A 12,159-nucleotide genomic window follows, 5' to 3' on the forward strand; every position below is an offset into this window, starting at 1 on the left:
CGGGTGGTGCCTCTTAAGAGCAGCATCCTCTAGGAACCCACCATGGAGCCTCGAAACTGTAATTTGTTTCAGACACTCTGAGCAAAATACATTCTCTCCCAATCTCTATGCTTGATGATTAGGTGTGTTTAGTTAGAGTTAAAAATAAAATAAAGTGGAAAGTTATCCAGGTGCAAGGTATTAACCTGAAGTGACAGCAGAACAGAGGGGGGACTTCAGAGAGCAAACACATTTTTGGTGCACGTCACATGTTCCAGACGCTTAGTTGAGTCCTTTATCTAACGTACCTCTTACTTCTTCCCAATGATCCATATATAGATGTTAAGAGAAGGGAAATGACTTATACACCAAGTAAATGGTAGAAGTGGGATTCAAACCCACATTTGTTTGACTCTAAAGCTTACCTTCCTTCCACTTATTTCCAACAATTGAGGCATAGGAAGAGAATGTGCAGAGCATACCAATTTAACTTCTTTTTTTATTTTTATTTTTTTTTTGAGAGAGAGAGACAGAGTGTGAGCAGGGGAGGGTCAGAGAGAGAGGGAGACACAGAATCTGAAGCAGGCTCCAGGCTCTGAGCTGTCAGCATGGAGCCCCATGTGGGGCTGAAACTCATAGCCCATGAGATCATGACCCGAGCCGAAGTTGGTTGCTTAACCGACGGAGCGACGGAGACACCCCACCAATTTAATTTCTTAACCCATCAGCAAAGCGCTTCACATTCTGGTCCTTGGTGTCTTTATATCAGAATTCTGTCTCTGCTACATCTCAGACTGCACCCTGATCATAAACCCTTTATGGGCATTCAAATTCCCATTCTTTCGGGGACGCTGTTCTTGCCTAGAATGTCCATTTCTGCTCTTCTCCATCTGCAAGGTTATTAACTAGTGCACTGACACTCTCCTAGGAGATGTGGGCAAGAGTGTGTGGCATTTATGGTTGTCATGATGGGGATGCTACTGACAATAAGCGCCCGGAAGCTGGAGCTGCTTAGCGGTCTGCAAGGTCACGCTATATGGAGAACCCCGTACAGCAGAGAGCTGCTCTGTAAAATGCCCATCGAGCCCCACGGAGAGCACTGATCCTGAATCTCACTCTTCCCTCCTGCACCACCACCTACATGAAGTGTTTAATGTCCCCCACGCTAGGACCTGAAATGATGTCCCCCCACCCCTCAGGAATTCAGAAAGACTTCTTATGTATTAGCCTGTGTGTTTAGTGCTAATGACTTTGAATTTAATTATTAGTCATCTTCTCTTATTGTTTTATGCTTCTTTAATCACAATCAAAACAGCAAATATTTACGTAGCTTATATAGCGTGTATTTGCCAGTCTTTGTTTTAAGTCCTTTATGCATATATTAACTCACTCAATCCTCCCGGTAACACTACAGAATATTTTTTTCTCATTTTATAGACAGAAAACTATCTGCAGAGTCACATGGTTAACAAGTATTAAGGACTATGACTCAAACCCAGAGATTTTGGCTCCAGCGTCTGATTCTCTTAACTTCCAAATTTGATAGCCTTTCCAGAAAAACATGCCCTGAGTGCCTCCTATAGATCAAACACAAAAATAAATACTTAGTTTTTAGAAACTATCCATAAAATTCTGGAGTAACATACAGGAGATCCAAAGATGGACACTGAACCCAGCTACAGGGGATAAGGAAGGCCTCCTGAAAGGATGAACTAAAATCTGGAACATCAAGTTCAAGGTAAGAAGCAATGGAAAATGAGGCTGGAGAGTGGGCAGAACAGATCACAGAGCAGTCATGTCAATGAGCTCACACTGATCTTGCGGTTGAGAGCTCTGAATCGCATGGTTACCCCCTGACATAAGAGTTTAGCAAATACTACCCTGGCATCTGTGTGAACATGATGTGAGGAGACTAAGGTCAACAACAGGGACAGTTTAGCAGGCTGCGGCAGTGCAGAGGAAGAGATGAGGCCGAGGATGGCGGTAACCATGACAATGACGACTCGTGCCTGCCTGAGCTAGGACATCACTACCTCTGCCATGGCCCCAAGTGGACTGTTCTCTCCAGGCCACGTTAAATCTCCTGCCTTTCACACACCTTCCTCAACATCCAGCTAATGTAGCCCCATATGGCCCATCAAACTTTGCTCGGATACGTGGACTGCAAATCAAGCCTGTATGTCATACTCAAACGGGGAGGCAACGTCATGTACGGAGATGAACATTAGGCCAGGGATCCTAGCATCCGGATTCAGTTCTGATATTGCTTTTGATTACTTGTGTCTCTTACCCTCTAGGAATGTATTTCATTATCTGTACAAGTGGGGGTACTTTCGAAAAGGCCAGAACATGTCAGAGACAGAGTTGTCCATAGCTTTTTCAAGGATAAATGTTGCTTATCTCTGGAATGCTAATTGGTTATTTTATTGTAATCCTAGGAAGTCTTCAAATGTCTTTTTCTTATTTTGAAAGAGACACCTCCGTTTTACCATTTTGCCTAAAACGAGTTTAATTGTTATTACCTTTAAATCTGCAAACTAGCCAAGCTGTGCCCTTGGTTCACTTCTTAGGAAATTCCATGGAAGTCAGTGGGATGTGGAAATGATTAGCTAACAGCTGAGCCTGGAGATTAGCATGGCGGGAGGCCAGATACAGCTTGGGCAGCAGAGGGCTGTGTTTGTATGAACAGTGCCCCTGGAACGTAAATTTTAAAGGGGATGCGTGAGGGAAATAATGGCCCTAGCAGACCCATCCTGTGTCTGTGTTCATCTTCACCTACCAAGCACCGTTTGCTGTAAAGATACAATATATCTGTAATATACACATACATATGTATATATATGTAAGAATATCCATCACGTTACATATATGTGAAATATATATGTGTGTGAAAGGAGGGGCTGGGGGTGGGAAGGGTGTTCTCTGGGTTTGGTGTGTGAGTCCGTGACGTCTGAGTTGTGTACATGTATGTCTCTGTTCAGAGCAAAACGAGGACCGGAAGGGATCCCCAGGAAGGTAGCACAGTAGGTAAATATCTCAAGCCCTTGCGCATTTTTCATACTTGGCGGTTTGTGCCCCTGTGTCCCCATGTGTATTGTGTGTGACTGCAGCACCGGGTCTGTGTGTTCTCACTCTGTGCCTAGTGGGCCGCTTGGCACACAGAAAGAGATCAAAACTTGTCGAGTTGCTTGCCGTCAAATGAACCCCATTTCTGATAATCAATTTGGAGAGATTGCTTCTTCTTTTTTTTGTATGTTGCTCTGGGAGTTTCTCTCAAGCACGGAAAATAAAGTGGTTTTTGACATATATGGCAGAGGCAGTGTTGATCCTAATATAGAAGGGTCTTCGCAAACTCAAGAAGAGAGCACTCAATGAGGAATACAAATTCATTGAAAAGGGAATTCAAACGGCTTATACATATATTTAAACATTTTCAAACTCCCTGCGATCAGAGATGCAAAATAAATCTTTTTTTATACTTAGGTATTTCATCTGTTTGATGCAGTTGTAAATGGCACTGTTTTCACAATTCCTCTCTCTGATAGTTTGTTATTAGCGTATAGAAATGCAACTGATTTTTATGTATTGATTTTGTGTCTTGCAATTACTGAATTCATTTATTAGCTCTAAGAGGTTTTCTTGTGGATTCTTTAGTTTTCTAGACAAAATGTCATGTCCTGTGCAAACAGAGATAGCTTTATTCCTTACTTTCTGATCTGGATGCCTTTTATTCCTTTTTCCTGCCAGATTGCTCTGGCCAGGACTTCCGGTACTCTGTTGGATAAAAGTGCTGAGAGTGAGTATCCATGTCCTTCTCCTGATTTTAAAGGAAAAGCTTTCAGTTTTCACCACTGAGTCCGATGGTAGCTCTGGGCGTGTCCTACGTGGCCTTATTTGTTAGAGTTACACTTCTTCTATATTCAGTTTGTTGGAAGTTTTTCTCATGAATCGATGCTGAATTTTGTTAAATGCTTTTTCTGTCTATTGAGATGATCAGCTGATTTTTATCCCTCATTTTGTTAATGTGGTTTTTCACAGGGGTCAATTTGCAGTGCTTACATCCCTGGAATAAATTCTACTTGATCTTTTTTTTTTTTTCCTCTTTAACCAAGTGATTAATTTTTATTATAAAGTAACATATGCTCATAGAATTTTTTTAAATATTGAAATGTGTAAAAAACAAAGTAAACATTTCCTGTGAACCCATTTTCAAGCTATTTTGCCATTGATGTTTTGTTTCTTTTCAAAACTTTCTACATTTGTTGCTTACAATGGACAGTTATTAATATTTTTACTAATATTTATTGGCCATGTGTGTATTTTAAGTTTTTCTCCAGGCACTGAGGAGACACTGGAATTAAATATATTCCTGACCCTTAAAGACTTTTGGTTTTTTTAGTAGAGTAACAAATAAAAATAACAAAAGAGTACATAACATGGTATTAGGAAATAAGTGCTAGGAAACAATACAGCGGGAGAGGAGAATCGTAAGTAATGGGAAGGATGGTCTTTGTCAAGGGGATTAGAGATGGCTTCCTTGAGGAGGTGTTAAGTGCACAGAGACATGAATGAATTGAAGGACTACGTTCTTAATGGAGAGACAAGCCTGTCTGGCAGAGGGAAAAATGGATGTGAAGTCCATAGGGCAGAAGCAAAGTTGGCACACCCCAAGAACACCACAGGGGCCAGTGTGACTGGAGTAGAGGCCATGAGGACAAGAGCAGGAGAGAATGAGGTCAGAGGAGCATCCAGATCATAGAGAATTTGCTAAATTCTTTGGATTTCATAGTAGTGTTGTGGGAAGTCATTAGAGCATTTAGCAGAATAATGTGATATGATTTGCATTAAAATTTCTTTTAATCTTTTATTTATTTTTGAGAGGGAGAGAGAGAGCATGTGTGCATGAGTGGGAGCGAGGGTGGGACAGAGGCAGAAGGGACCAGAAGATCTGAAGCAGGCTCCAGACCCTGTGCTGTCAGCAGCAAGCCTGGTGTGGACTCAAACTCACAAACTGCAAGACAGGACCTGAGGCAAAGTCGGACGCTGAAGGGACTGAGCCACCCAGGTGCCCCTGATTTGCATTTTTAAAGAATATGTTGGTTGCCACAGAGTGACCAAACTATAAGAAAGAAGGAATATTAGGAAGGAAGAATTCCAGTCTGGGACTCTTGCATCCTTGCGGGCAATGTAACAATCACCTGAATCAGAAATGAAGGTAATGGAAATAATCTTATTCTAAGCATTTTAAACATGGACCCAGCAGAATCTGTTGAGAGAAAGGGATGAATCGGGGCGCCTGGGTGGCTCAGTCGGTTAAGCATCCAACTTTAGCTCAGGTCATGATCTCATGGTTTACGAGTTTAAGCCCCGCATTGGGCTCTGTACTGACAACTCAGAGCCTGGCACCTGCTTTGGATTCTGTGTCTCCCTCTCTCTCTGCCCCTCTCCCACTCATGCTCATGCTCTGTCTCTCAAACATAAATAAACACTAAAAAAAAAAAACTAAGAAAAAAAAGAGATGAATCAATGATGACTTTGATGTTGAATCTGAATGTATAGAGAGGAAAGGACTTTGCGTTTCTATATTGCTGCCCTCATGTCCCCGGAAAGAGTGCTTAGTTGGTCTTGCTATGACCTCTTTCTTTCATATTATTAGTAACACTGGTCCTGGTTGAGATTTACCATTTTTGGTGAGGCTGACTTGATTTACTCTCCATGTTAGCGCACTGTTGTGTTGTATTTGTCCAGGGTTTACAGATGAAGAAAGTAAGGAATGAAAGTCAAGCAACCTGCTGTAGGTCTCACCACAAGCTGGTCGTGAGTGAAGGTTTGCACTAGTAACTCCGACACCGGAACATATGGTGTGTGCTGCTGAACTACCCGGCCCCTCTCCTGTCCCTGTTAACTCTTGGTCTAAAGTCCTTCTGGAGAAATGACAGCTTCCTGGCAGATCAACGTCATGCCACACTGACTTCCTCATCTGGCAAGATCAGTTAGTATAAGGATCATTACAAACTCATTCCTTCATCTTCAATGGGATGGGAACCCATCTGTGTCTGATGTGGAAACAATTCTGATGTTTTTAAAGGCTACCAAAAATGTGTCTGCGAGACTGGTGACTTCACAGAGCATCTTGTAGCTCTAGCTAGGTGCAGGGGACCAGCCTCTGCAAGCCAGGGTTGGGCCGGAGAGTGATGCTTGGCATTGGCGAAGAAGACACGGAGCCAGCCTCTTCAGGTGGACTGCTCCAATTTATTTTTTAGCTTAGGGTTTTATATAGCAGATCCAAACAATCATGCTTAAACAATTTACATTTTTTGAGTACAGTCATAGGACTTAACATTTCTAAGTTTTCTTGGCAACAGTGATTTCACGGTACATGATTTCCACTTCAACCAATAAAATGTAACCAGGTAGTCATAACAAAGTTCTACATATTCTTTATTACGTACGGCAGGGTATCTAAGGATAAGTGAAGCATATTGCCAGAATACATGAGATCACAGTGCCCTTTAATTGTTTAAATTCAGTGGGCATGCAAACACAGGATATACTTGTACCCATGGTTGTAGGTAACAGACTCTCACAACCCCTTACTAAGAAAGGACAATGTCAACATTTATCATAGATGGCGTATGGAAATGTTTTACATGGATCAACTAGAATTTGGTCTCTGCATTTACCGATCTCATTCTTTGGCCAGAACAATCCATAAGTTGCCTTACAGGCTTGAGGTCAGCAGGCAAATATTTCTCTAACATTTTTTCGAGAAAGCCCTCCAAAACTAGTAAGTCTTGTTGGTGTCTCTGCTTATGGCATAATATGTATTCTTACTGGCAATTAGACCCACACAAGGAAAATGAATTCTAGGTCTCTTATAGACCCCATACATACTGGACTGTCTCCAGTTTTGCTAATTGCTACACTATTCATTAGTCAACATCTGATTGAGGGGGCGGACATGATATTTAGGTACATTCCATTTTGGAGGAAAGGGGGAAACTTTAGGTGATTCTGGTTTCATATTAACCCTGGAATAGACTCGCAGCAGAAGTGAGAGTAAAAGGTACGGACTAAGTAGAGAAGAAGAATTCTTCAGGGACTTCTTCTGACTGCCTTGCAGTCTTTTCCCACAGGTGTTTCCCTGGGCCTTGCTGTCAGGGATGACCTATGCAGTTTCAGTCTCCGGCAGCCAGGCCCCTACAGATGTGACTCCTCTGTGTAATTGCTAAGGACACAATTTCTTTTGTTGGTTGCTCACAAAATTACAACAGTAGTAAACAACAACAACAACAAAAAAATCCCCTTTGGTCTCGGCCAAAATTCAAGACAATTGGTTGAGAATGTATAGTGTTAGAAGGGTTCCGTCCCCAGAGAACATTCTTCTTAGTGTTCAAAGAAAAATCAACTTTATATCTCTGACCTTTGAAATGGGCTCATACTGCCAAGAATGTTATTTAGTACTTCAGATGGGAGACAACTTTGAACACCATTAAGTCCATCAGAAATGTTATCCGATACACATACATGTGATACATATACATACAAGGAACATATTTCTGCCTATAAAAATATTGGAAGTCTGAATAGTTTTAGCTATGTATTCTCATTGCATATTGCACTCCCAAATAAGGAACATGAATTGGCTTATCTACATGGTGATTTATAATAAAAGGGGAGAACATCGGATTTGTCTCAGCTTTTGAAATAAGGCACATTTTTATTAAGTTGTGCTTGACAGAAGCAGTTACAATTTGGCACTACCGTGAACCTTTTCTTTCTCTTACAGATTTTATTGCCATATTGGGATGGATTTATCTTTTTACTGAAGGGTGGTTGTCAGAGCAATTATGGGCTGTGGTTATTTGTGAATTTCTTTACCTTGACTTTTGACTATTTGCACATGTGCTTTTATATATAAATAAAAATTAAATTTCTTTTCTAAAGATTGGTCTTCATTCCAGACATTGATTTCTCCTTCAGAATTTCATTGAGTTTAGTTGATCCAAGGTGTCTTGACTCTGAGTATATCCTTGATTTTAGGCCAAGCATGACCTGGCTCGCTCCAAAACTTGGAGAAAAATCTGTTACCAGGTCAGCCTGACTTTTCAGGCTGGAGATGTCACCCTGGACTCTTATATGGAGAAGGAATGTCGCATGATTAACTCATAGAGAGATCTGGATTTAAATCTTGGATTATTTTTGTTTATTTCACAGGAAAATAAATTCTAAAAAAAGTGACACCAAACCATGAACCCGTACATGTCTTACCAATGTCTTTCTTTGCCCCCATCTTCTTCCCGACAAAACAAACAAGGATTGTATTTTTATTGTCTTGTAAAAACAACTAAAAGCTAGATATTTATATTCTCATTGTATATGAACATCTTCCATTTCTTTACCATCTGTACTCCCATTAAACCTCGGAATTACCCATTAATTTTGGAGGGAGGCTATTTTTTTTAATTTTCTCTGATAAATAAATGTTTATCCCTTCTTAGTTCTCCTATTTGATTTAAAAGCTGTAGTCCCGGGGCGCCTGGGTGGCTTAGTCGGTTAAGCGTCCGACTTTCGCTTAGGTCATTATCTCGCGGTTCGTGGGTTCGAGCCCCGCATCGGGCTCTGTGCTGACTGCCAGCTCAGAGCCTGGAGCCTGTTTCAGTCTGTGACTCCCTCTCTCTCTGACCCTCCCCTGCTCACACTGTCTCTCTCTCTCTCCTAGAAATAAATAAAACATAAAAAAAATTAAAAAAAATAAAATAAAATAAAATAAAATAAAAGCTGTAGTCCCCTCTTTTTAGGAACCAAGAAAATACACATTATCGGTTATGGTGGAAATATGACTAGCTATGAAATAGTCATTCTGTAGTCAAGTAGGGTTGATTGGGGTGAGGTCTCCTCACAACTCCATGTGCTTTCTTTTAAAGACTCCTGGTGAATTGTCATGGACAATTCATGCCCAAAGGGGAGGCATTTCTCATTATCTAGCGTTGTGAGTCACTGCTACTTCCAAAGTGAGGCATGGAAAAAGCCCTTTTTGATTCTCATACTTCTCTAGAAGAGGCCTATGTTAAGTGGAGAAATCACAGCTGGAGGCAACACAGATTTCTACGTCACTCCATGAAGGATGGCCGCCTCTGAGTCATGGGAGGAGCAGAATGCTCTACATGAGGAAGAAGTAGATTCATGTTGGGTTCACTCTTAAAGGGTTTGGGGTCATATCACAGATGACAAGCCAATCTGTATTCACTAAAGCTGTAGATGGAGAAATTAATTTTATTTATCAAGGCAATTAGTTCACTCAGAAAACTTTCACTAATTATTACATTGGGCCAAGAATTGTGCTTGATACTGTGAACAATAAGAGAAATTGAACAAAACCTAAAACCGGCTCTTAGGAGCTAATGGTCTAGTAGCACCATGATCTTGTTTCACTGGCTTATTAATGGTCTTTCAAAGCATCTGTACACACTTAATTTCACTTGGTTTTCACAACAACACTATTCATTTCCATTTCACAACTGAGTAAACCAAGACCCAAATCCATAGGGCATACAGTGAGAAAAACAGAACGTAAATGAGGCCTTCTGATTTCTGCCTATCTGGATTTGCCCAAACTCTAGACTTCTGTGAATGAGCTGACCTTGAAAGCAGTCAGGAACCCAAAAGAAGGCATGTTGGAGGGAGGAGCAGAGTGTGCTGGCCTCAGAGATGTGGCCACTTGGCAACTGCAGCTTTGAGGGTATACACAGTACCATAAGAAAGGTCTCTTTCAGTAATTAAGCTTTTTTTTTTTTTCATTAACAGGATGTGGAGGAACAAGAAAGACACCTAAGAACAAAGGCTTCAATTTCCTTTCTCATTATATATAGAACTCCTGGATGGGTCATTTGCCAAATAGCTTTTTAAATAATATAATACTGTACTATAATTTACCCTTAAGTGATTATTTTACATCTTAAAATCACTAATGAAGAATTAAATTATTATGTAATCTATTTCTTATTCCGCTAACTACTCTCCTAGTCCCACTAATATGTAACACTTTTCTGGTTGCTAAGTCATTTCGTGACATCACACACACACACACACACACACACGCAAACGCATTCTTGTTTTTAAGTTAGAAGTAAAAACTGTATTAATTAAATATCTTCAAAGATACAAAGCCTACAAAATTATAAACTTGTGAACACAGAAAATATGCTTTGTAATCAAATATATTCTGAATGCTTAGCAAGTGTTCAGTAAGTATTTATTAAATCAGTGCGTGGTAAATTATAAATAAATGAATGCATAAAACAGGGGCCCAAGAGCTATACCTATGACATGTTTGGAGAGAAATTAGAGACTGAACACTGCAGATGATATTTTAAGGGAAACAAAAAGAAGGGAAAAGGGTATGAGGTAAAGCAACGAAGAATCGCCTGAGGGGTTAACTTAAATGTGAGTCTTTAAGTCTCCATCTAAAAAGTTCAGCTCAAATTTTCGAAATGAATTCAATTGTAGTCAGTATTGTTTCCATTTTTATTTTGCCCCTTTCCATCTTTCTACTCTGTAAAAGATAATATAAATGAGTTACATCTAAGATTGCATTTTCTACTATCCATACGAAGGGAAGAAGGCCCACAGGTACAACCTTTTGGAAGAAAACGCCCAAAACTTCATTAATCTAGTCTGACTAATGCTTATTCCTATTATGTTCTATCTTGAACAATCTAATTAATTAATTTTTATTATTATTTCCCAGTAGTGATAAAACTAGAGAATAGTCTCATGTAATTACCTTTTTCCCCCTATGTGAAAAATTCTTTGTCATTATTGCATAAGCAAAGGCAGTGAACTCCAAGGCTGGAGAATGAGGAGGTGGCTTACTCTGTACTCTTCGTTAGGAGAAAAGTGGCTCTCTCCCCAGTAATGAAACATTAGCATGACTTGAGTGGATCCGTATGTAAGAGCACTTTTGTTATCACAGTTTTAGAATTTTACCGTATCATCGAGTTAGAGGCACCCTAAATTCTTGTGATCTGACTGAACGCAGCAATGCAAATTACAGGCTATGAATGCTGAGGATTATATACAGGCAATGAGTGGGACAAATTTCATGCAATCAAATCAAACTTGATTTCTTTGATGAATACCATAAGTGTCCATGTGCTATTTTATTGATTACTAAGAGATTCCTATGTTTCACAAGAATTTTAGCAAGCTACAAAATTCTGTTTCACGAGAACTGGAATCCAATGATGGGAGCATTGGTTTGGTGGAGCTTAAGGTATGACCTTTAATACAGGATGACCTGATTAAGTCCAGGGTTTCCCTCTGATTGACCTTTAATTCTTCTCAAGAACTTGGAGCCATGTGTCATTGAAATCCTAGAGTTTGGTTATCACAGCATAAAACATTCTTACCTTGATATAAAATAACATCACCGGGCTCCCTAAAGATAATCTGAACTACATCTGTAATATCCCTGGATAAGGTGTCTGAAAAATGATGCTCATAAAAGTTCAAAGCCTATCTTTAGATAATGGTTGACGAAAACTGACCATTGAAATGTTGGGAAATATTAATTAAATGCAAAGACTAATGTCTTTTGTGTTAAACCATTCTAACAATTATTGACAAAAATGTGTTTGCCTTTGTTTCTACTTAGGAAAAAAAATACCAACATATAAAAAATGCATCAGCGCTTTTGATTTTTACTAAAATCAAATTGCTACCGTGAAATATTGCGCACTTTATAATAAGAACTTATATTTGTAAATTGATTTGAAATGCTTTTACGTATGTTATCTTGATAAATTCTAATAACCACTTGGTGAATAAGATTATTTGCATTTTACAAGTTAGAATGCTGAAGCTGAAAATGGTTAAATATCATGCCTAGTTTGTTAGTTGAGTTAGGGCTACTGAAAGAGAAACAAACAAACAAACAAAAACTTTGGCTTAAACAAGATAAAATTTCTTTTTTTCCTTAAGCCTGTATGTTTATATTCCTCTTTCAAGTCCAAGGCTGCCTTAGTGCTTTACTGATCAGAGATCAAAAGTCCTTTCATCTTATTGCTTTACAGTGTAGGGCATACAGGCCCAGATACCTCATTGTCAAAAAAGGCTGCTGAAGCTCCAGCAATTATGATTAGATTTGAGTTAGGAAGAAAAATGAGAAAGGGAAGTGTC

The sequence above is a fragment of the Crocuta crocuta genome, unplaced genomic scaffold, assembly GCF_008692635.1.
Source record: "Crocuta crocuta isolate KB4526 unplaced genomic scaffold, BGI_CrCroc_1.0 scaffold190, whole genome shotgun sequence".
NCBI classification, from domain to species: domain Eukaryota; kingdom Metazoa; phylum Chordata; class Mammalia; order Carnivora; family Hyaenidae; genus Crocuta; species Crocuta crocuta.